The following is a 26661-nucleotide window of genomic DNA, read 5'->3' as shown; positions in this document are numbered from 1 at the left end:
CTGGAGAAACTGTTCTTTGTTTTCTGGGTACTGCACCTTTAAATGTAGAGGAGTCTCCATCCCTGCTGCAGAGGCAGCTGGCATTTTGTGTTTCAGTTCAAATGAAGAGTGTAGGTGGATGAGTACCTCTGTCCTACCTCTTTCATGGAGACTTACTGTTTGTTCTTTAATTCTTCCTTGTTTACCTTAATCTGAAATAAGTCATCTAAATTGAAAATACGTGGTTCACTCTTTTTTATAAGAGGAACAGCAACCCCCTGGCTTAGTCCCCTATCTATCTATTTAATTGGATTTAAAGATATGTTTAAAGATAAAGATCTACTAAGTTATAAGTATCAGAGGGGTAGCCGTGTTAGTCTGGATCTGTAAAAGCAGCAGAGAATCCTGTGGCACCTTATAGACTAACAGACGTTTTGAAGCGTGAGCTTTCGTGGGTGAATACCCACTTCGTCAGACGCAGGTAGTGGAAATTTCCAGGGTTAGTATATATATGCTAGAAGCAAGCTAGAGATAACGAGGTTAATTCAATCAGGGAGGATGGGGCCCTGTTCTAGCAGTAGAGGTGTGAAAACCAAGGGAGAGAAAGGTTCTGTAATTGGCAAGACCATTCACAGTCTTGTTTAGTCAGAGCTGATGTGTCAAAATTTGCAGATGAACTGAAGCTCAGCAGTTTCTCTTTGAAGTCTGGTCTGAAGTTTTTTTGCTGCAGATGGCATACCTTAAGGTCTGCTATAGTGTGGCCCAGGAGTTGAAGTGCTCTCCTACAGGTTTGTATATTGCCATTCCTGATATCTGATTTGTGTCCATTATCCTTTTCCGTATGACTGTCCCAGTTGTCTTCATCATCTGGACCCATGGGAAGGAGACTCTAGAAAACTTCACCACAGATTTCAACAACTTCCCACCCACCATCAACCTCAGCCTGACCAATCTACACGGGAGGTCCACTTTCTAGACACCACAGTGCAAATAAGTGATAGTCACATGAACACCACCTATATGCGAAAACCTACCGACCGCTAGTGCCTATCTTCATGCCTACCAGGCTATCATCCGGGACACAATCCAACATCGATCTACATTGTTCTACAGCCAACGCACGTGAGGTACAACGCCCATCTGCTTCTAAACGCCCTCAGCTAAGACCAGACCGCTACAAAATCTCACCAAGCATATACTCCAAAACTACAATACCGCGACGGAGAAATTAGAAACAGATCAAACAGAGAGAAGGCCAGCATGTACCCAGAAAGCCCTCTACTGCAAGACAAAACCCAAGAAAGGAAACCAACAGGAATGCCACTGGCCACATCACTACAGCCACCAGCTAAAACCCCTCCAACGCAATCATTCAGGATCTACCACAACCATCCTGGACAATGATCCCCAACTTTTTCCAGGTCTTGGGTGGCAGGCCAATCCTTGCCACAGACACCCTTGCAAACTGAAATGTATTCTCACCACAACTGCACACTGTTACCATAGTAACTCTACCTCAGGAACCATCCATGCAACAAACTCGAGTGCACTCTGCCACATATCTACACCCAGTGACCACCATCAGCAGGACCTAACCAGATTCAGGCCATAGAGAGGAGGTCACCTGCACGTGCCACTAAGTAATATCTTACGCCATCATAAATGCCACAGCAATGGCCCCATCCTGCTCGGATTACAATCGGCCAAACTGGACAGTCCACTAACGGAAAAGGATAATGGACACAAATCAGATATCAGGAATGGCCAATATACAAAAACCTGTAGGAGAGCACTTCAACTCCCTGGCCACACTATAGCAGACCTTAAGGTGGGCAATCCCTGCAGCAAAAAACTTCAGGAACCAGACTTCAAAGAGAAACTGCTGAGCTTCAGTTCATCTGCAAATTTGACACTCAGCTCTGGACTAAACAAAGACTGTGGAATGGGCTTGCCAATTACAGACCAGTTTCTTCCTCCCTTGGTTTCACACCTCTACGTAGAACAGGGCCCATCCTCCTGACTGACTAGGCCTCGTTATCTCTAGCTTGCTTTGCTAGCAATATATATACCTACGCCTGGAAATTTCCACTACTGCGGTCTGACGAAGTGGGTATTCACCCACGAAAGCTCACGCTCCAAAACGTCTGTTAGTCTATAAGGTGCCACAGGATTCTCTGCTGCTTTTACTAAGTTATAATTTTTGAAAATGAGGCATCTCCACATCATAGAATGTAACAAATCCTCTGTGGTATTGTTAGTGTGAAAGTAAGTTTTTAAAATGCATATTAATATATTTAATGATACTCTTACTCACATCAGCCTCCAAACGGAAGTTCTTCTTCTTCGCGTATATACGATGTGCCTCAGGTGGCACATGATCAGGATTCATCAACTAATTTGGTCCGCTGGTTGGATCATTAATTTCTCCGGCTTGGTCCGGATACTGAAAGGGAGTGAGACATGAACGCTGATCCATGCCTCCCTGCACTGAGGTGAAGGAGCATTAATCAATGGAGCTATTTGCATGAGTAAAGGTTTACAGGATTGGATCTACAAAAAGACAAAATGGTCTGTGAGTTATTTGAAATCTATCCTCCCTCCAGTTTAATTTCTGTTAGAGTATATCTGGGGACACTGGGCCTGAGTCTAATCTCAATTATACTGGAGAAAATCCATTGTAATTCCATTGACTTTAGAGTAGTTACTCTGGATGTATACCAGTACAATGAAGGTCAGAACCCAGCTCACTCATTGTACACATCCTGATTGACTAAATACACCTTTCTGATGTCACAGCCATTCATAAACTCCCAAAAGTGCACAGCTGTGACCTCATCACTTATAGATTTAGACAAAGAAAGTATTTAGGAAGAATGTCAACCCAATCCTGTAAACTCCCTTCTCGTCTCCTGTTCACTTTCCTTTATTCCCCTGTCTCCCAAACTACCTTTGTGGCAGGCAGCTGAGAATTTTAAATGGCTAACATGACTGAAGAGGTTTGGCAATCCTAAACAAGATTCCAGTTCAGGGTAGTTACTTGAGAAGCCACTCAGCTCTGTCACTCAGCAGAACCTGAGAAGCAGGTAGGCTGCTTCTAACAGAGCTAAGATGAACTGGGTGTGGTCTGTACTTCCTTGCTGTCCAGCTCCCTTGAGTATAGAGACCACTAGCTGGCTTTCCTAAGGCTGGTTGGTGCAGACACCGAGGCTTGATTCTGGTTTCTTCAAGACTGGATTACACTGAAGAGTCTAGCATTCCTAAGGCCAGTCAGTTCACCACAAGAAGCTGGCAACTGTGTCTTCATGCTTTGGGGTTGATCTAGACCACCATGAAGAAAGGAGGCAGTGGCGAGGGAGGCACTGTATGCCCTTGAGAAGATATAGACAAATCTGAGTTGACTGGGAGACTCGGACAATCAGAGTTTGTGCTGTAACAGCTTGTCTGGACCTCTAACTTTATCTCTCCTTTACAATATTAGCCTAGGAAGAAAAAAAATCTTCTGGCATTTTCTGTAGTGAGATGGTATTCTAGCCTAGCTCTTTGAATGATAGTAAGTGAATGCCTGTAGCAATACATACAGCACATTGACTTTATGTTTAAATTAATATCAAGATTTATTGTCCCAACTGTTAAATATTGACTTAAACTAACAGAAGTCAATATCTGCTATTTTACATGCTCGATATTGAACTTCAGGAAGAACAGTTGGTGGGGAAGGCTGAAGGCCGTGTAGGGCCATGACTTAAGCCTTCATGTAACTGGTATCTAACTGCTTGCAAATACCTCCCTCCCACCCCAACTTTCATTATTATTTTTACAAACAGTGAGAAGTTAATAAATGAAGAAAATAGGTTGTATCTCCTTTATTAGATGTCCATTGAGTGCTATAATGTTTGTCTTGTTTGCTCATCTCTCCCTAGCAGTTAATGACTGGGAAGCAAGCCTTCATTTTCAGTGTTCTACTGGGTGCATAATAAGCACTGCGGTATTCCACATACAGACACACTGGCCTAATTTTCAGATGTGAATAGTGATTTTGGATGCCTCCAATTTTGGTGTCCAACCTAAGACACCTTAAAGGAGCCCATTATTTTTTCAGAAAATGGTGAGTGTTGTGTATTTGGTTGTCATGGTAATAAAACCCTGTTGTTGCTATGGCAGCTGAGTTAGATTATTAGGGGATAGCCCAGGCAGTTTCAGCTGGTTTGGTTAGTTCAGTGTGTGGCAATAAATGGCTGCTTTTAAAGGTTTACAGCTCTCTGTGTCTCAAGTGATTTTTTCCTAAAACTGCTGCCCCCAAGGATACAGCAAAGTGGCGACGAGGATGGGATTCCTGTGCTGCCCCAGCAACAGAAGGAAGTAGAAGTCAAGGTACAAAAAAAACAAACAAAAAAAAAACTTTTTGCAATTGGAAGGGGGTGAGAACTGGCTTGTTTGCACCGACTGTGCATCCTGAAACTAAAAGTATGGCTAAACTTACAGGGTCATTGGAAACTTTTGAGGAGACTATAGTGCAATGGCACATATATACTGATCATTTTGAGCTTTTTGTTATTGCAAATGATATTACAGAAAAGAAGAAGGTGCCAATATTCTTAAGTGTTGTAGGAGCTAAGAACTATTCCCTGCTATGCAGTTTACTACACCCTGTTAAGCCTAAGACCAAATCTTACAGAGACATTGTAGAAATCCTGGGGTCCCATTTTTCTCCAAAACTACTGGTAATTGCTGAAAAATATCGGTTCCACAAATAAACCAAAAAGAAGATTAAACAGTTGTACAATTTGTAGCAACTTTAAAAAGGCTTGCGGAACACTGTGAATTTAAGGAGATATTAAATGATGCCCTGCGTGACAGGTTAATGTGTGGCGTACACAGTGAAGCTATATGGAAGCACCTGTTGACAGAGGCTCAGTTTACCTTACAGAAGGCTGTTGATATTGCAGTCTCCATGGAACTGGCTACAAAGGAGGTGCAATCCATTGATGCATCCCTTAGGGTGCATAAGGTGTCACAAGAACCTACTCACAAAACTGTGCAGAGTCAGGAATGTTATCGCTGTGATAAGCTGGGTCACCATGTATCAAAATGCTGGTGTAAGGACCTAGTGTATCAACACTGTGACGAAAAGGGACACCTTGAGTGTGCCTGTAAACAAAAGAAAAAGAGGCCTGTGGACTGGCTGACCAAAAAGGGAAACCTGCATACCCTACAGCAGACCCAGGATGACCAAGGAGACACCTCATTGCAAGAAGAAGGTCCACTGCACATTTTATCTTTGGCCATGGGATTACATGAATACTGGGTAACCCCGTTGTTGGACAGCAAACTTATATACATGGAACTGGACACTGGTGCAACCGTCTCTCTGGTCTCTGAGACTGTGTATAAAGAAAAGCTACAGCATCTCCCGCTTATGGCAACAAAAACTGTTCTGAAAACATATACGGGAGAAGCTGTGCCCATGTTGGGCACTATTGATGATAAGTTGGAACTCAATGAACAGGCTGCTAAATTGCCACTGTTTGTGGTGAGAGGTAATTACCCAGCCTTAGAGGGTAGGTCTTGGCTTAGGAAGATTCAACTGAACTGGGCAGAAGTGCACCGAATAACTAAAGAAGAAACTGGTCTGACTGCAATCTATACTAAGGTAACATGCTGCTGTTTTTGGAGAGGATCTGGGAAGTATGAAGGGAATCACTGTGACATTGAACATTAAACCTGACAGTCAACCAAAATATCTGAAAGCCAGAACTGTGCCATATGCATATATGAAAGTTGAAGCGGACCTGGAGCGCCTGGTCACAAATGGAGTCCTAATACCTGTTACCCATAGCTCATGGGCAACTCTTATTGTTCCAATAGTGAAGAAAGATAGATCCCTCCAGATTTTCAGTGATTTTAAAGTCACTGTCAACCTCATGTTGTGTGCAGAGCAATACCCGCTTCCCCGCATCGATGACCTCTTCACAGGCCTGGCTGGGGGACAGTAAGTTCAGTAAGACTGATCTGAGTCAAGCATATTTACAGATGCACATCAATGAAAAGTCCCAAGAGCTATTAACTATTGTGATGCATAAAGGGCTTTATTGATACTGTCACCTACTCTTTGGAATAACATCTGCTCCCGCCCTGTTTCAGAGGGCTATGGACCAGATCTTGTGTGGCTTGTCAGGAGTTCAGTGCTATCTGGATGATATCCTGGTCACTGGAAGGAATGAGGAGGATCAGCTACCCTACAAAGACTGGAAGAATATGGCCTACGAGTCCACAAAGACAAGTGTGAATTCTTCCAGCCCTCTTTTGAATATTTGAGATACATCATTGATGCTACAGGTCTTCGTAAGGCCCCTGCAAAAGTTAGCCAGCTTTGCTCATTTCTAGGACTATTGAACTATTATGCAAAGTTCATCTCACAATTAGCCACACTGCTAAAACCACTTCATGAACTCCTTGGGCAGAATAAGGCCTGGAAGTGGACTGAAGCCTATGGGTATGTCTACACTACGAAATTAGGTCAAACTTTTAGAAGTTATTTTTTTAGAATTCGTTTTTATACAGTTGATTGTGTGTATCCTCACACAAAATGCTCTAAGTACATTAAGTCAGCGGACTGCATCCACAGTACCGAGGCTAACATCGACTTCCGGAGCATTGCACTGTGGGTAGCAGTGAGTAGCTATCCCACAGTTCCCGCAGTCTCCACTGCCCATTGGGATTCTGGGTTGAGATCCCAATGTCTGATGGAGCAAAAATAGTGTCGTGGATTTTAATTCCCTGTAAGCCACGTTGTCAGTTACCTCTCCCTCCGTCAGAGCAACGGCAGACAATTGTATCGCGCAAAACCTGGTGATGAGGCGATGGCAGCGAGGCGACGAGAGGGATATGGTCATAGACTTCTCACAAAGTAGAGGCCGGGCAATGTGCCCTGGCAATGAGCACATCATGCTGATGAACTCTGCATCAGCTCTGTAAACACACTAGCCAAACAGGAAATGAAATGCAAAAGTTCGCAGGTCTTTTCCTGTCTACCTGGCCAGTGCCTCTGAGTTCAGAGCACTGTCCAGAGCAGTCACAATGGAGCATTCTGGGATAGCTCCCGGAGGTCAATACCATTGAATTGCGTCCACCAAATTCAACCTTTCAAGGCCGATTTCAGCGCTAATACCCTCATCAGAGGTGAAGCAAATAAATTGATTTAAAGAGCTCTTTAAGTCGAAAAAAAGGGCTTCATTGTGTGGATGAGTCCAGGGTTAAATCGAGGTAATGCTGCTAAATTCGACCTAAAGTCGTAGTGTAGACCAGGCCTATGATGTTGCATTTAACAAAGCTAAAGGTGCATTGCTAAATTCTGAAGTTCTAATGCACTTTGATCCATCCTTATCCCTACAGTTGGTCTGCAATGCCTCCCCTTATGGAGTGGGAGCAGTCATGTCACACATTATGCCTTCAAGAGAAGAGAGACTTATTGCTTTTGCTTCATGCACTCTAAGCAAAGCACAAACTAACTATGGCCAAATCGAACATGAGGCATTGGGAATCGTTTCTGGAATTCAGAAGTTTCATCAGTACCTGTTTGGGCAGAAGTTTATTCTTCTCACAGACCATCAACCTCTGACTTCAATTTTTGGACCCCACACAGGCAGTGCCCCATTAGCTGGTAGTCATATGCAACATTGGGCATTGTTACTTTCAGCACACACATATGAAATCAAATATCGGAAATCCACTCTGCACAGCAATGCAGATGGTCTCTCAAGGTTGCCTTTGCCAGTCAAACATCAAGATATTGCCCAGAAGAAAATGTTTTACTTTGAACAGGTAGAGAATACACGCATCGTCGTTACTCAGGTAAAGAAGGCAAATCGCATTGACCCAGTATTGTCCCGAGTTATGGACCTGGTGATGCATGGAACATCTTGACGAACATCTCCAGTCTCACCCGACCTTGTAACCTACATGTCCAGGAGGATGGAGTTATCGATCCAGTCTGGTTGTTTGTTGTGGGGGAGACGTGTCATTATTCCACCACCACTGAGATCACAGATGTTAGAACAATTATATTCCAGTCACTGTGGAATAGTGCGCATGAAAGAAATTACAAAAAGCTATTTTTGGTGGCCTGGATTGGAAAGTGCTATTGAAGAGAAGGCAAGTGCTTGTATGTCATGTCAGGGTGTGAGGAATGTACCCCAGTGGGCACTCCTGCACCCATGGGACTGGCCTGAAAACCCGCAGCAACGTATTCACGTTGACTTCGCTGGCCCCCTTGAAGGAAGCATGTTCTTGGTGGTGGTAGATGCGCATTCTAAATGGCCAGAAGTTTCTATAATGCAGTCCACTACCATAGAGAGTACTATCTATAAACTACAGGGACTCTTTAATCAACGGACCACAGTTCATCTCTCAGGAGTTTCAAAATTTTATGAAGGCAAATGGGATACACCACATCACTTCAACACCATATCATTCATCCACCAATGGATTAGCTGAAAAATTTGTGCAGTCAGTGAAACAAGCTTTGAAATCGGCAAGAGGACAACTATCCATTCAAAAGCATCTGGACGCCTTCTTACTATCCTACAGAAACACACTTCATGCTACGACCAAGGCATCCCCGGCCTTTCTAATGATGGGATGACAGCTGCGCACTTGTTTTGATCTGCTGAAACCTTCTAAATCCCAACAAATTGTGCAACATCAGCAGCAAGATCAAGTCATCAGGCATGGACCCAGAGCAAAAGACCAAACCTTTAGCCCGGGACAGCTGGTTTTGGCTCAGAATTATATTTCTGGAGCTAAATGGGTCCTTGCCACTGTCATCGCTCAGTCAGAACCTGTTTCCTTCACAGTCTGGACTGCAGAGGATCTCACCATGTAGATCAGCTGTTATCAGGTCATACCAGTCCTCAGGACACATCTTCAGTTGAGTTGCCGGACTTCACCACTCTGACGAGACACTGAATCAAGCGTCACCTGTTCCTGACTGTCCCCCTCCATTACTGTTGGTGGCCAAGATACCCCCCTGTCCGGAACAAGCTGATACCACATCCTCACCCATTTGTGCTATGAACCCTGAGCCCATCGTCAGGCTTGCGCCCAAGACACTTTTAGATGCAACAACACTAGAAGTCCTCCGTAATTCACCTAGAGACAGGTCTTCTCAATGGCTGGATCTTTAGCTAGGGTGAACCCATGGTTACGGGGCAAAATAATCATTGGGGGTTAGCCAGGAACTGAGGTAATCTACCCTCCTTATCTAGTTTAGTGTTTGTTTTATTTAGGGGATGCTATTATTAAGAGAAGAGGAATATGCTGTGTATTTGGTTGTCATGGAAATAGAACCTTGTTGTTGCTATGGCAACTGAGTTAGATTATTAGGGGATAGCCCAGCCAGTTTTGGCTGGTTTGGTTAGTTCAGTGTGTGGCAATAAATGGCTGCTTTTAAGGTTTATAGCTCTCTGTGTCTCAAATGATTTCTTCCTAAAACTGCTACCCCCAAGGATACAACAGTGAGCATGTATCCATGGCAAACCAGTTTGATTTAAGGTGTCTCAGTTGGGCATCCAAAAATTAAGGCACCCAAATATTACTAGTCACATTTGAAAACTTAGTTCAGCGTATATTTTTATTGCAAGTTGAATCCATGTATGCCTCACTCCAATATAAAGTTGCTGGCACCCCACGGGAAACCCGAAAATGTCCAATTCTCAAGTTTTGTAATCCTATAATTTAAAAAGTAGGAGAATATAGTTTTGTCTTTGGGCTGATGTCTCCTGTACATAAAGTTTCATTACCATGCAGAATCTTTCCATGTCCTGGCTAACTTCTAAATAAGAGTTATTAGTGGATGCAATAGCAGAACTTTTATTCAGTGGCACTGCTATACCAAGTAGCATACTATACTAGTAGCATTACTATACTAAGAAAGTAAACCTAAACAATCTACATTAATTAATACTGTGATGTTGCACTCCCTATGTTTTATAGAAATATGTTTCTGAGTGTAAATATGATGTAACTGGAATATGTTTTATGCAAAAGGTCTCTTGTAAGCTATCGTTAGAAAGCTTATAATCTACTGAGTGTGTTGAGCCTATTTGTATATATGTATCATTCTTGTATCTGAAACTAGGAAATGTAGCATAACTCTGAGGTCCTACTGTAATTATGCAAAGTGTGGGCCATTAATGGTGGTTTAGAATCTTGATGGCTCCCATTGACTAGAACAATTAACTATAGATGGCTCTGTTTACTGCAAGTCTCCACTGCATACATATGAGCCAGTCCTGAAAGAATGGAAGGGAGCTCATGGAACGTGAACATGTCACATGATACTGGAATCCATCTTTAATCTGGTGCTTTTCCATTTAGAAGAAGGAGTGGGAACCCAGAGAGAGATAAAGGATTCCCACCATGTGCCAAAGATATAAAAAGGGCACTGCCAGTCATGAGAAATCCCCTAGTTACCACCTGAGCTAGAACTAACAAGAACGGTACCAAGGAAAAGGATTGGGTCCAGACAAGGAAGGAGTCTAGTCTGTGAAAGAAGCTTACCGGAACATCTCTGAAGGTGAGATTTGCCTGTATTCAATTTCTTAATGTATTAGGCTTAGAGTTGCATGTTTTCTTTTATTTTTCTTGGTACCTTACTTTGTTCTGTCTGTTATTACTTGGAACCACTTAAATCCTACTTTTTATACTTAATAAACTCACTTTTCTTTATTAATTAACCCAGAGTAAGTGACTCATACCTGGGGGAACAACAGCTGTGCATATCTCTTATCAGCGTTATAGAGGGCGGACAATTTATGAGTTTACCCTGTATAAGCTTTATATAGAGTAAAAAGCTTTAAATAGAGTATATTTGGGGTTTGGATCTCATTGGGAGCTGAGTATCTGGTTGCTGGAGACAGGAGTACTTGCTGTTTCCAGTTAAGTCTGCAGCTTTGGGGGCATGGTTCAGACCCTGGTCTATGTTGCAGCAGGTTAACGTATCTTGCTCAACAAGACAGGGTTCTGAAGTCCCAAGCTGGCAGGGAAAACATCAGGTGACAGTCCCAAGGTGGTCTCTGTGACCAAACCTATCACAAATACATTTCTAAAGCTCCTGTTAATATCAGTGCAAGTCAGGACTCTCAAAAATCAAGCTATATCCTAGGAATTCTGAAATTAAAGGAAAAAGCCATTACAGAGAAACAATTACACCACCCCTAAGTAGTATTTCACTTGTGTCATCTGTCTTCCGTGGGGTTGCCTGTGTGTAACTGGGGAAAAAATCTGGACCTATTCTTTATATTCTGTGACTAAAACTGGCCACACTACATTCCTCTTCCCTTCGTCTCATGAAAAAACACCAAAACCATCTCAAAAATAAATTTGAGCTTTGACTAATCTAACATGCCAAAAGTGCATTTCTACAATCATTCTTTAAACCTTTCAAAATAAGGTAACTGAGGCCTAATATTTCTTTATATGACACTTTTCCCACCTTTGCACACACATTTGTTATTTATTTACTTATTTGTACCATCGCAGCACCTAAGGGCCCCACTCATGCATCAGGACCCCATTGTGCTAGGCACTGTACAAATGCTAAACAAAAACAGATGGTCCCTGCCCCAAAGAGCTTTCTAAGTATAAGACAAAATAGAGTCCACTTAATACAAAATAATAGTAATTAAAACAAAATACATAATGCAAGCTGAAGAATACCCAGTAAAATACTAGGATGCTAAAAAAAAAAGATTCATAGTTCAAAATCACCACACATGCTTAAAGTGGGGAAAATAACTTTAGTTACAGTCAGTTATGTTACTGGGCACCAATGGGTAACCAAAAAAACTCAACCCCCCAGTTTGTGCACATGATCCTGTAGTTACTAGTGTTCTGTGTATGAAAATCCCATTGAAATGAATTACTTTTAAACAGACACAGAGGCAACTACAGGATCAGGTCTTAAGATGGTAGTGTGAAATAGTGTAAATGATAAATACTCAGGACAGACCTAGGGTGAAATCCTCTCCCCATTGAAGTTAATGGCAAAAAATTATTTCAATGGGGCCAGAATTTCACCCATAGTGTCTAATTAACTTGTCTTTTGAATCGCAAGCCCTTTATAAGTCCCATCCTCCATTTCATTGTGGAAATTTGCATATTACTTTGTACATTATTGCATCACAGGGATCTTTTGGGCTAATGCTGTTTCTAAGGAAAGCTTGACTTGTGATGTCTGTTAACCCAAGTTTGCGACATTGACTTTGAAAGAAAAGTGATGTGAATCAAAGCAGTGTTTTCTCAGTATGACCCACACTATTATCCCATTTTGGTGCTCTGACTCTATGAATTTAAAAGGCTGCACAAATGTACAGTAAGAAGTCAAACAATAATCCAAAAATGGTCATTCATGCAACTTTAATCTTGTTTTATGCATACCATATGGGCCAATCAACTTGCATGTATTTAAACATTTTATAGACTTAGTCCCAGTTTCCCTTTTTTTTAAATGCTTATAGCTACAAGAAAAGTCACATTTCTAATCTTTGACCTCTGCTAGAGACCAAGAAAGTGAGCTAACCAAAACTGTCTGCATGATTACAATTCCCTCAGCGGTAGATACAAGGAAAAGTATCCTCTGTTCTTAACTTTTTAGCATCGCTTGTCTGTCAGCCTGACTGCTTCCCAACAATTAAGGAAACTTTGCACTGTTAGGTTAATTGCTGAGCAAGGGAAAATATCCCTTTTCAAGGTTTTAATATAGTCCAGTATTGAAACATCACTATTCAAAATTCATATTTCCTTTTAATAACAAGAAAAAAGTAAACAGATTTCAAGGTGGCAAAAGAACAGCAAAGCCCCAAGCACTGAGCAAAGTAAACACCAGGTGAAAGACAAAAGGGTGGAAGAATTGATTATGCCACTTGGTTGCTCTCCTGAAGAAGATAAAAGAGGCCAGGATATGCTCTGCTACTCTCTGCATGTAGAAGTCAGGCTTGGAAACAATACTTTGACATCTCTGCCATGCAGATAACTCCAACAAGCAAGTCTGCTGATTTAACTATTCACACTTTGTATTTTTTGTGCCCACTGATTGACAGCTACAGAACATATTCTACTGGCCCAATCTTTGTATACTGGTCTTAATAAAAAAGGGAAAGAAAGAATTAGGAGAAGAAAGAGATGAAATTGAAAAGAAAAATTATTAAATGAACAATAAGATGTGCAGGGCTTATGAAATCTGAGACTCTGCAAATATATGCTTTACAACAGGGGTGGCCAACCTGTGGCTCCAAAGCCACATGCGGCTCTTCAGAAGTTAATATGCGGCTCCTTGTATAGGTACTGACTCCAGGGCTGGAGCTACAGGTGCCAACTTTCCAGTGTGCCAGGGGATACTCACTGCTCAACCCCTTGGCTCTGCCACTGGCCCTGGCCCCACTCCATCCCTTCCTGCCCCTTCCCCTCAGCTTGCCATGCCCTCGCTCCTCCCTCCTCCCCTCTAGAGCCTCTTGCATGTCATAAAACTGCTGATCAGGAGGTGTGGGGGGCAGGGGTGAAGGAGAGGCGCTGATTGGTGGGGCTGCCAGTGGAGGGGCAGCACTGGGAGCAGTGGGGAGGAAGCTGATGGAGAGATGCTGACTGTATTACAGTGGCTCTTTGGCAATGCACATTGGTAAGTTCTGGCTCCTTCTCAGGTTCAGGTTGGCCACCCCTGCTTTACAAAGAATGTTGGAAAGAACTGTGCCACCTTGATTGGCAGCTTTCCAAATGTGGGTCATAGGTGTGGTGTTAACTAATGTTCCATAATACTTCTAAAACAGCAAACCAAAGGACTAATCCTGTAATGTGCCATGCACTGTTAATGGCTATTAAATACAATGGCAGTTGAGGTCTCACAGCACTGCTCAGGAAGTGCTTAGCACTCTAAACTCTATATAACATTTTGCTGATAGTAAGTTCTAAACTGAGGACACTAAGTCAGCTGACAGTCATCTAAGAGGAGGTGCGAACCCCTGTGTAAGACCAGTCAAATCAACTCAGTGATGAAAGATACAAGGCAGCATGAGCCAGGCCATTTTCTGCATTGTCTTAGAGAAAAACTGCTAATGGTCTGGGGGGGGAGGGGGGTAGGTTTTTGTTTGTTTTTTTGGTTTGGTTTTTTTTATATATATAAACTTGGGCTTTGCTTCACCACTCACAGTTCCTAGAAATAATAATTTCTGGGAGCTGTGTGAAACAACAAGCTGCATGGAGGAGCAGGATATTGGACTACGGACTAGTCTAGGAAACCAAAATAGAGTGAAGCTGTAGAAGAACCTTAAGGGCAAACAACTGTGCACTTAGATATGCAATTGCAAAGACCATGGCTTTCTCTAGAAGTTGCACATAAATGTCTGAGGGCAAAATTTGGCTCCAAAGATTAAGGGCCTGATCATGACATCCCAAAAAGCCAGAGAACAGATGGACATAAAAACCATGAGAGAGCCAGAAATGCTTAAACAGATTGGAGTTGACCTTTGTTAGGTTTCCAGGGTCTCATGCTTTCAGAGCTTGGCTCTCTGTGGAGTGGTTGTCAGTATGTCCTTTTAATCTGGGGGATAACCTGAGTTCTGTGGGAATACCCCAAGGATCTCAGAGCATCTTTGAGGAGGCTGATGCCCTCTATGGCATTCATCCTGTTCCACTCCCTGTGAGAATGGCAGCAGAACTCTTTTATAACTGTTACTATGGCCTCCCTTCCTCCACGCCAGCTCTGTAGGCCCCTCCCTCTGAAATGGAGGATAGGCCATGGACAGGAATTTTCTCTAAACTCCTCCCATTCTCTACTCTGGAAACTAATACTGTGTTAGCTCAACACGTTTCAGGGGGAAGGAAAGGGCTATACACACCATTCATTCTCTCTGCTGAAGAAAATTGCAGGGAAGATGTGGCCCTAAGTTCTATAAAAATAGCATCCACATTACACTCACAAAATATACAGTCACATGCGCAAACATGTACCTGATCAATCAAGCATCCATGTGTGTGCACACTTACCAGTTTGTGCATGGTGAAGATTGTAGTTTCAAATGGATTCAGATAAGTAGAGTGCACTAGGAAGAAACAGAAAAGCTCATAAAAGGAAAATTGTATTTCCCTGAGGATGGGAAGACAAAATACAGGAAGATAAAAACAAAACCAAGCAAAAAACTGCCCTGTAAGAGAAAATTGCATTATCTAAAGTACCGATTAAAGGCATTACTAGGCCTAGGTTGCCAGAAAAATGAAAGGGCCATTAGAATAACTACAACAAAGAGCTGAGTAATGGGAAATAATTGGGAAATTAAGAAGAAACTCTTCTAAAAAAATCGAAAAAAGAAAGAAAACGGAGATAACTGGCACTGTGGGGAATAAGAGGGAGTACAAAAGTAGTAGTAATAATATCTTACCTTCATCCAAAGGCAATTTTGAAAACTGTGCGCTTGATGTTCCCATGCTGAATTAGGCACAATTAGTATTAACATCAACAAGAATCACTTCACTACTGATTTGCAGTCACCTTTGGAGTGAAGAGTGGTAGTCAGACAGGCAAAAGACACAGCAAATGGCCCAACAATGAGCTGGGAAGGGAATTTTGGCCAGAGATATCCAGGGAAACTCACAAGCTAGACTTTAATAAATGATCAGATACCTGAATATTTTGTCATTTTTGGTGTTGCTCCCAGTCTCAAGAGACCAGTCACTTACACCAAGTCAGTTTGTACCTTACATCTCCTGCCTAAGATAATGCTGGTAGCCAATCTCAGAGTAAACAAGCTAAGGATTTATTAACTAGGAAAAAGAAATGAGATAGATAGTTCTTTACAGGTTAAAGCAGGCAACATATAAGTACAGATGAGTTACAGTCTATGGTTCCACCATGCATCTGATGAAGTGGGTTTTAGCCCTTGAAAGCTTTTGCCCAAATAAATTTGTTAGTCTCTAAAGTGCCACAAGACTAACTGTGGCTGATACAGACTAACATGGCTACCACTCTGAAACCTTTTCCCAGACAGGAGGCTGTATACTGTAGGTCCATTTAGAAGATTTCATATCACTACTGACTTATTTCCTCTTCCCATATTGCACATGCAGTCACTGTTCAAAAACTTCGGTGATGCAGGGTGTCCTGCCTTCAAAGATAAAGCTTTTATGGTGATCCCTACACAGGGGAAAGTATTTTTCTTTTTGAAGATTTCATCTTCCAATAACATGTTGTATCATATTTTTCTGCTGGAGGATCTCTTCCTTAGACTTGCTGTCTCTGCAGAAAACCATCAAGAGCCTTGGGCTCATCTTTCCCTGTCTGTAGGGGAAGAGCAAGCTTTCTACAGTTGTTTGGGTTGACCAGGGGAGAGAGAACCCCCAGCAGCAGCAATGAAAAGAAGGTTGTCTGGCAGGCATGGATTGCACAGTGAGTTGAATAGCAGCTGAAGTCTCCTCCAATCTAATGCCACGCTCCATCACTGTCCCTTGTACTTTACAGAGATCATTGACTACTTATTTTCAACTTTGGGAGGCACAGTTTGACCAAAGAGCAGCTTTCCCAGACCAAAATAGAGTACTGTTTCACACTTCACTTTTTGAAGGCCTGGTCACTTTGCAGATAGAATGTTGCAGTTGCCCCTCTGAGTGATTTGGTTTAGAGAATAACTGCATTTTTCTATTATTATTTTTGCTGAGCAGGAAAAATAGTAAAACATCTTCTAAATAACTCCACCTAATGTTTACATTTGGTGCTACAGAAACATGTAACAGTGGCTTTGACTTTACAGAATCTGAAAGAAAAGGGAAAATAATGGAAATTGCTCTAACCCTTGCTATCAGCATAACAGAAGTGGATTATTTCAGTGTAAAGGGAGCTTTGATGGTTTTTGGATGAAACTAAAGGATATTTATCACATATGCTGTGTGATTTGTAAAAGCTGTAAGTCTATCTGAGGTTTAAAAAAATATCGCATACTCTCATGAATGCACATCACTCAGATATCAGAGTGAGCATCTATTATATATGGCGTGCGCCAAACTCTCCCTCTACGTGACTACGGTGGAGTTGCCAGAGAGTAACTGAGGAATATCTGTTTTCTCAAGTCCTTTATCTTTTATTCTCTGCCTTCATTGTGGGTTATGTATTTTAGATTATTTATCATTTGACCCTATCAGAAAATTGCACAGCTTCAGCAAAAACTGGAAACAAGAGTGTGTGAGTGATTCCTGATTAGCATTCATTTGGGAATATTCTTGACTGAATATTGTAACAGCATTAAGAGTTCCTGATAGTAATCATGCAAGTTTGTTATTCTCCCCAAAACTGGAAAATGGGCCCAAAATGGTCTCTAGCTACCTTGTAAGCCAGACAGAGACGTACTAGCAAGAGGGACACATGTGAAGGAGGGCATAGGTGAACCATCCATAGAAATTAGCTGAAGCTAGACAGGCAAGGCAAGCACAGTATATAAATAAAAGCTTATTAATACATGAATAGTTAAATATAGAAAGCAGCACAACAGCCAGAGCCCGTGTTTATTTTTCTTTAAAAATAAATTACTTTTAAAATATCGTGAGTGGGCCAAATTCAGAGATAATGCATAAGGTAGTGTAAGTTAGACCCTCTGATAGCCCTGCTTAAACCCATTATGGCCATAGATCTACTTGCACCCACACAACCAACGTGTCAGTGAGTCTTATCTATGCATTACAGGTTTAGTAGTGCACTGATCCTCCATGCCTCCCATGCATGTTAACCCCCCACCCTACTCATGTCTTCTTCCTGATCTCTGACTTGCCAGTTACACCAGCTACAACTTCACTTCAGGTCGGTCTAATGGAGCTTCAGTAAATGTAAAGGAGGTAACCAAACACATGGTGTTGTAGCACACACCATATGTCATCTCTGGGTTTAGCTGTGTGGGTGGGCAGTTACGTTGGGGGCAATAAGTCACATTTTAGGTTTTGTAAGGCACCAGATTTTAATACGTCATATTCTCTTTTCACACCTTTTAAAAAAAATTCTTTATTAATTTTGCTAAGAAGAAAGAACCTACAGAGATATTGAATGAATATACTCAAAACACTAGTTGATGTGATATACTACAATCAAGTCTAATTCAAAATTTCAGTGAAATAAACAAATTACACCCCAACTTCCCTACAGAAATAAACATAAATCTCATTGAAAATATACACAAAATGCATAAAAGTGCAAGCCACATATAAATGGAAAGGTATTGTAAATCATATGTCACTGAGGGAGATCGGGTTGTCCACTAAACAGAGGAGGTATTATACAAGTGGATGTTAATGAAGCAAAACCAAATATCTTTTTATTTCTTTCTTCTCCCTGTATCTACAGATACATAGGAAGTCCACCAGTGACTGCCATTTATTGCAAACAGAATGAATACTTGAAAAACCCCATAACAAGGAAGTTAGTGTTTCTTTGCTATTCTTAAATTTCCAGCCTAAGCTGTGACTTGTTATAAAATTTCTTCTTTTAAGTCTTAATAGAGTTTAATTTATCTTGAGAATGAACCTAAATTGAACTATCCACGTTGTTAGAGCCATAGAACATTTTATGTATTGTCTGCAATAATGGTGTTCCAATTAGTTTGTGATATTTTGATTGTCACAGCAAACTCCCAAACCATTTTAACCCAATATTTGATTTAACTTTGTTTAACTCTAACTCTAAATACTAACAGTAGCACATCTGGACTTTGCCAAAGAAATAGAAGTATACAAGTTGGCAAGAATTGGAATATCATCCTTCCCAATTTCTGCATGACATTCTTAAAACATGTATTTATTTATTTGGTCTCAAACATACCATAATCACTGAAATTTTGAAGTCTTGGGTGAATCACTATCAAATAAGTCTTTTGGAGCTGAGACCCCCGCTTATCTTCCCTATAGCGATGCACAAACTACGTCTAGATTTTTAAGTATTAATTAAACAAAACTGGAGCTAGTACAGATTGAGATGTAAGAACCAAGCTGTTTTTATGAAAGATATACATTCTGAAGGCAGTGTTTTGAATAAAAAGCAAATTCTGTACATACTGGTGTTGCTCACATCTTTGTCAATGCAAGAAGGCTTTTAAGGGAGTTGAGTGGGAAAGATTATTTAGTGTATTGGATGAAACTGACCATTAGGCTTCTGTGCCACAACATGGAGTATGTCCAAAGAAGTTCTTTGTTGTTAAAGGAATCAGTGATTTGCAATATGGCCTCCTGCTATTATAATTTGTTTACTAAGATAAACAACGCCTAATTTTCAGAAATGTTGAGAGCCTGCCACTTCCATTTACTTTATTTGGAGCTGTAGGGTCTCAACACTTCTGAAAATCAAAACTCACATGGCATTACAGTAAGTCACTACCCACAGAAAATATGGATGAGTGCGGATGATATAATGATGATCCTTCATGAACATGCATCTTGCATCCCTGTCCTCCTGGAGGTCACTGATTTTTCACAGAGTTTAAAATCAAATATTAGAAGTTAGTATTTGTCACTGTCCCCATATTGCCCTAAAACTGTTTTCTCTATTTAAGATTTTATTTGGTGCCAAAAGAAAGGTGATATTTATGACTTTAAATGATATTGTTTCCAAGAATGTACACTAGTGAGGAAGGTGGATGCAGCTACATCTTTCACTTGTGGGGAAGATGATTAATTCTCTCCTTCAGGGTGATGACTACTTCCTGGGCAGTCCTTAGTGCCCCTAACTCTCACTGATTCCATCAGGAGCTATAGCACCATTGCCCAGGATCCCTCCACTGCTGCTCTGTAGCAGTTGGGGAAGCGACCCAAGGGGAGTTTGTATTTTTTGAAGCAGCGTTAACTCCTGCTCTGATATCCTCTGAGATGATATTATTATAACAGTAGCTATTGAAATAAATGGATAATGATCTATGCCATGTAACAGGAGTATTAAACTTTTATAGCTTCTTACCCATGTTGGGTAACGGGCCAAGAAATAAAGTTTGACCTCTCTGTCTCAGCTTTATTGCATGGTGCAAAGTGGGTTGAATTTGCCCAAATATGCTAATATGTCCAGGTCTATGTCTTTTTCCATTTGTACAATTGCCTCCACTTTTCTTGGATCTGATCAAACTCCTTTGTCACTGAGTATGTGTCTTATATAACTAATTTCTTTCAGCCCAATCTGCCACTTATTCCGGTTCAATTTAATTCAATTTTCCTTGGTGCCCTGGAGAATGTTATTCAGTCTCTCATCATAGTGCTGAGCATTGTCATCTACATGTTCATCACTCTTTACCTCCACTCCATCTCCTTCAAAGCTTCAAAGATCTGGAGCATAATTTTTTGCTTCAGATACTCAGGTAATACTGAAGGAAGCTTAATTTAATTTACATATAGCAAAATGGGAATTGAAGGTTGTCATAAATATAAAGAAAAGGGTAGCATAAAATCCCTCCTTGGCAGCTGTATTGAATCACTTTACCTGTGAGGAGTCAAGTAGCTCAAATCACATAGTTGGCACCTGACCAGAAGGACCAGTGAGGAAGGAAGATACTTTTAAATATGGGGGAGGACAATTTGTTTGTGGCTATCTTTGTTTGTTCCCTCTCCAGACGGAGGGAGAGACCAACCAGGTACAACATTTCCTGAAAACATACTTGGAATAATCCATCTAAAATTACAGAAATTGTAAGTAAGGCAAGGAAATGTTTGTTTTGGCTTGTGAATTTTCCTATGCTACAAAAGGTAGTTTTATTCCTGTTTTTGTAACTGAGAAGCTGAGTCCAGAGGGGAGTCCTCTGTGTTTAAAATCTTATTACCCTGTAAAGTTACTTTCCATCCTGATTTTTCAGGTGTAATTCTTTTACTTTTTTCTTTATAATAAAGTTCTTTTAAGAACCTGATTGATTGTAGTGTCCTAAAGGTAAAGGGTCTGGTCTGTACTCACATTGCTAAGGCAATTAGTTGTATATTATTCTCAAGCCTCCCCTGGAAAAGGGGTGAAGGGGCTTGGGAGGATATTATGGGGGGATAGGGATTCCAAGTGACCTTCCTCTGAATTTGTGTGTAAATCACTTGGTGGGAGCAATATACTACAAGGACAAGGACAAGGAATTTGTGCCTTGGGGAAGTTTTTAACCGAAGCTGGTAGAATATGTTTAGGGGGTCTTTCATGCAGGTCCCCATATCTGTACCCCAGAGTTCAGAGTGGAGGGGAACCCTAACAAAGGTACAGAGACAGATTCTTCCTTCCCTATTCAGTTAGGAATACCCTCTTTGAAATTAATGAAGTTATACCCGGTGTTATTGGGCCATTAAACTGGAATCACGCAAAATAGATGGAGAGTACATTTTTATTGGTGGAGATGATTAATCATTGGAACAAACTACAAGAAAAGTGATGATTTTTCTATATCTTGCAGTCTTCAAATCAAGAGTAGATGCCTTTCTGGAAGATACCTTATAGTCAAACACATTGAGATAATACAGGAATAAGTTTATTACATTCTGTGGCCTGTATTATACAGGAGGCCAGATTTGTTGATCTAACAATACCTTCTGGCTTTAAAATCTACGACTCCTGGAGAATATAGCTCTCTGCTTATTTCTCAATTATTTATTATTTCAGGTTTTTTAAAGTTTGTTTATTATTTTTTTCATATAATTTAAAGAGGTTTTTCAAGCTAGATGAGAGGAAAGGATACTTCTTCAGTTATACAATATAAAAGGTCTTTATCCTTATTTCAATGAAGTCACATTTATGGCTACTTCATATTGCAAGCTGCAGAATTCAGGTGAATCTGGAGCAGTATGTATTGAAAGTTTAATGTACTAGGAGAATATTTTTTCCCATTGTCATGTTGGTGACAATTTATCACAACAGATATCTACATTTTGTTGTGGAAAACATTACTTACAATGATGCTTGAGCATAACTGTTGCAGCAGGCAGGGTGTACATGATAGAAGAAGCGGGGAAACTATCTCAAATGTAAATGTTAATGCAAGCAACCTTGCACATTAAGCTATTTAGCCTTGAAACAAGTAAGTTCATGCCATCTTTCAACATCTGATATCCCAAGGTCAGTTATATACAGCTCTGGCTTTGTTGAATAAAAAGTCAAACTACTGATAGTTCTCCATGTTAGTTAACTATTGTAAACTAATATTATTGACTCAGAGCAAATATTAACTATGCAAGTGCTCAGTGTAGAATAGAGGGAGTGATGACATTGTGTACTACTGTAAATTTCTGGTAACTAAGCGCTGTTTACCAGAAATTAATCATTCATCTGTGTCGTTTTTGGTTCTACTGACTATTTCTTCGATGGATGTTTTCCCAAAGAATCCTAAACATAACAATATGCTAATAGATTTTGCAGATATGTACTTTTAATATTAGATACTGATGGCATCCTCTTTAGTTAAGGTTTAAATATGCTTACCATTATAAACTCTCGTTTTCCTCACAACTGTCTGAACCTCCTTTTGGGAGGAAATTCTACATTCTTTGTCCTAGTCCAAAATGCTGAGCAAATTTGACTGTGGTTTTGGTGAGCACTGAAATGTAAACAAAAAAAAATCCATCTTTTTTTTTTATAATCTAGTCAGATATTTTTCACTCGGATAATTTAAAATTGGTTTCCATTGAGCCTTTAAAATCAAATCTGGTGTGAAAAATTTGTTTCAGTAGTTTTAAAGCTGTGAGATTTAAATATGGCAAAATTTTGCATCGTTTCTAGTTCCTTTTCTAACATGTTTTAAGGGTGCACTTGTTAAGGATGCCCGAGTTAAGGATACACTACTCTGATTAATATTCAATTGAAGTACTTATACAACGCTTATGAACAGAATATGGGTGCCTTCCAGATTCAGGAAAATACATAAAGACTAAGGTCTGTCAAATGCAGTTTGTTTCCATTTTCATCTCCCTCCCATGTGAGAAAATTATGTTTATAGTGAATGTTGGGGGTGTGAGTAAATTAATATGCTGTAGGATATCCTTGTGGAAGTTCAAAGAAGTACACCTTGCATTTGAACCAGAACATAGTAAGGTTTGTGGTAATTCTTACTTCTTGTAGGAGAGAGAGCTACAGTAAGAAACTAGCTTCCCAAAAAGTTCTATCTCTTGCACAAATGAATTTTACCTTAGAGGAAGACAGTTCCATTATTCCTGAAGAACAGAATAGACAATGGCAGTTGTAGTTCCAGACAGTGAAAGTCTTTTAGGTATCCTTAGCCCAAGCTGCTTAGCACTTCAAAAATAAGACTCAGACCTTCATAGTTAATTGGAGAAAACAGAAGATCTTGAAAGCTTCCCAAGTGCAATATTTCCAGGTAAAGGAATATACATCTACAACTAGAAAATCCTTTTAAGCTTGTAACTGTTACAGGCTAAATAGCCCTTTATCAAGGAACATTAAGGTAATTGAGGACAGCTAAGTTAAGGACATTTCAATGAGTCAAAGATAGCACACTCAAGCACTGAAGTTAAGAATGGTTCTTTTAGTGTCCCTGGACTCTGAACCTGCTGAGCTGATAAGCTCCACAGGGGAATGAGCCAGTAGGAGGATGAACTATTAAAAATGCCCAGGATCAAGGAACTTGCAAACTTCACTGCTGAAGATGACTGACCTTGTAAGTGTTACTAGCTGAATAGGCAGCTCAAAGACTTAAAATACTTGTTGGGAAAGTCTGTAAAACCCCCTTGTAAAATTGCTCCACATGGCTTCCCCTTCCCTTTCTCCTCCCCGCCCCCCAGAGTAGAATAATTAAATATAAACCCCTTTCCCACCCAATACTCCCTGAAAACTCAACAACTTGGCATAAATTATGCAGCATTAGGAGTAAAACAACAGTCACTCAACAAAAGTTAGGTGCTTCTTAAGGTAAAAGTATTGTGTCTGCATTGTTACTTCAGCTAGATTGCACACTGGCACTATTTTATATTCTTGTTCTCCTTGTTAAATGTTTTATGGTTTTTGTTTTAAATATGCTGGTATATCAAAAACTGTTGTGAGAATCCATCTTCTTTGTCTACCCTCAGCCCCACCCTTTACATTACATCTTAATACAGTTCATCCTGGTAAGATGTTTGCTTAATGAAAAGTATAAATCATTCTAAAGTAAGGAAATGTGCCTATGATTACAGTCTTTGATTCCAGGGCTTTGCTGCTGTCTAACATCCCTTGCAATTTCTAAGACTTCTGTGGAGATTGATCCCTAGAATATCTTGTTTTGCACATTAGGTCACTTCTAGAAAAGAGGTTATGTTATTACCCTGGGAGAATAAAAAGAAGAGTCCTTGATTCCCATCATCTCACCATGGCCAGCAACAGCAGCACTCATTTCTTGGCTATCATCGAAAATCAGCCACCATGAGAGCACCTAGCAAACTCAGCAGCAGACACTACCACATTTGCCCATGGGCAGCTGACCAGAAGAGTCCCAAGCAATGTAGAGAGGGCAATGCATTTATATGCACAGAGCACTCCACATTGATGCTGATGTGTGAACATTGCATAGAGGCTCACAATGAGACTTTCTAGTTCTTTCAATTTTCTAGTTAACGTTTTTGGGCTAAAGAATTGTTCTTAATTTCTGAATGCATTTGCGGTACAAACTTCCCTCATGACATAGTTAATGTAACTTGTTTTTCTGACACTGGACGAAGGTAAAATAGGGGTATATCTACTCTTAAATTTACAGCTTGTGGAGACATACTTGCATTAACTCTGATCAAGCCAGCACACTAAAAATAGAGTATAACTGAGTGGCAGGAGGGGCTAGCAGTGCCTAGCATATTGGATGGGTGTGTACTCAGGGCAGCTAGCCCCTCACACTGCCACACCTACACTCAGTGTGCTAAAAATAAACTCAATCTGAGCTGATACACATAAGTGTCCTTGAGTGGGGAATCATTCCCTCAGATCAAAGTGTGAACATATCCTGAATCAGTTCAAATTCACACTATAGGTTAAACCAGTGAAACTCCCTCATGAAGACAAACCCGTACAAGGATTAACAAAGGCCCATACTCTTATGTAGGTCACCTGGACTTGGGTCCAAGTACATAGTAATCAGAGCATTTATTTACCTACATACTCCCTCTCTGGGGCAAGTGAATGAGGAACGGGCAAACCTTTAGGATCCCCTCATCCCCCTTCCTCTTCCCCCTCCTCACCTCATCCCACTCTTTGGTCGTATAAACATGGACTCTGTTCTATTTTATGCTAAAATCTCTTAAAGATATCAAATGTTCTGGGTAATAGATAAGCAATAGGACTAGACTTACTGAGCTGATCCAGAGTGGACAGGCAGGGTAGTAGTTTATTGAAGGTATAGGCCAACAGAAAATTACTAACCCCTCCCTAACTGAAAGGAGGATCCCTGGGTAAAATTGTGCCTCAGACATGCCTCTGAATAACAATGCCTCCTGAGGTGGGGCAGCTTATGCACCACCCCAGCTCAGGGCTTGTCCTGAAAGTCAATATCTACCCCATCTGATTATCTATTACTCTGGATATTAGACTTCTTTGAGAGACTTTAGCATACAATAGAACCATGTATGTTCAGACTCACTGAAACCTGGAGGAGGGGTGCTGAACATCTGATATATTTCTGTTGCAGACACCTATCCCAGAAGTTGCACCTCTAACTACCTGATTACAGGGGCACATTAATTGACTAGAGGTTTAACTACATAACTTTGTGCCCACAACTTATTTTGCAAATGCCAAAAAAAACAAACCAAAAAAACCATACACATGACTTTGGCAGATGCAGTGCAAAGAGTAAGGCCACATTTCAACCTGGCTGAAATAAAATTGTTAAGTGATGTTGAAGGTTAATAAATAAAAAAGAAGGCAATGGGCCCTTTATTCCATATTTGTATCAGGATGAAGTAGGCTGCACTGCAGAACAAGTAGTTTTCATAGAAAATATCTTAGCTGATACAAAGAAGTAAACTTGTCACCTTCTGTATCTTTTCCTGAAGTTAACATTGTCTTTGTGCTTTTGGTATCTTGCAGCTTTAGCGCAAAACACTGAGTCAAAATAGTGCTTCTTTTGTCTCTTTATTTTTGCCTTTTCCTCAGAACCTTGAACTCTAGATAGACTGTGGGCCTTGAATCAAACAGCTGTGCTCTCCAGGTTTAAGAAACTGGCAAAAGTTGATGACAACAACTAGCGCTAGTGCAAAGAAATGTTTTTGCTTTGGTTGTCATCAACATCATCAACTTTTAGAAGGGAAATCTGAATTCGGGTCCTGGCAGGTGAGTGAAGGAGGGATGGATTGTCAAATATTTTGTTTTGCAATGCATTTTAACTCTGTACACTGAGAGCCAATCCCTAGCCTGGATCACACACTAAGTAATAGGACTCTGCAATGGGGCATTCCAATGGAACAAAAAGTGAAATCTCAGTGGTTCCTGTGTATCCATTCTACTGGGGAAACTGCTGGAAAATCCATATGTTCAGCCACTGCATGTTTGCCTAAATATCTCTGCTGTGTCCCCAAAATCCTTTGTGTTGAGATGTAGGGAGTTCCATGAAGCACCGCTCTGCAGACAGCAGAAGGAGTGGATCCCCTTTGTGAGGGTCCTGGCATCCTCTCTCTCCTTTCCTCTGCACAATTGCAGAGGTTCTGCTCTGTCATGCACCTCTGTGATTATCGAGAAGG

The sequence above is a fragment of the Chelonoidis abingdonii genome, chromosome 5 (assembly GCF_003597395.2).
Source record: "Chelonoidis abingdonii isolate Lonesome George chromosome 5, CheloAbing_2.0, whole genome shotgun sequence".
Lineage (NCBI taxonomy): Eukaryota > Metazoa > Chordata > Testudines > Testudinidae > Chelonoidis > Chelonoidis abingdonii.
This window is presented reverse-complemented; position numbering follows the sequence as displayed.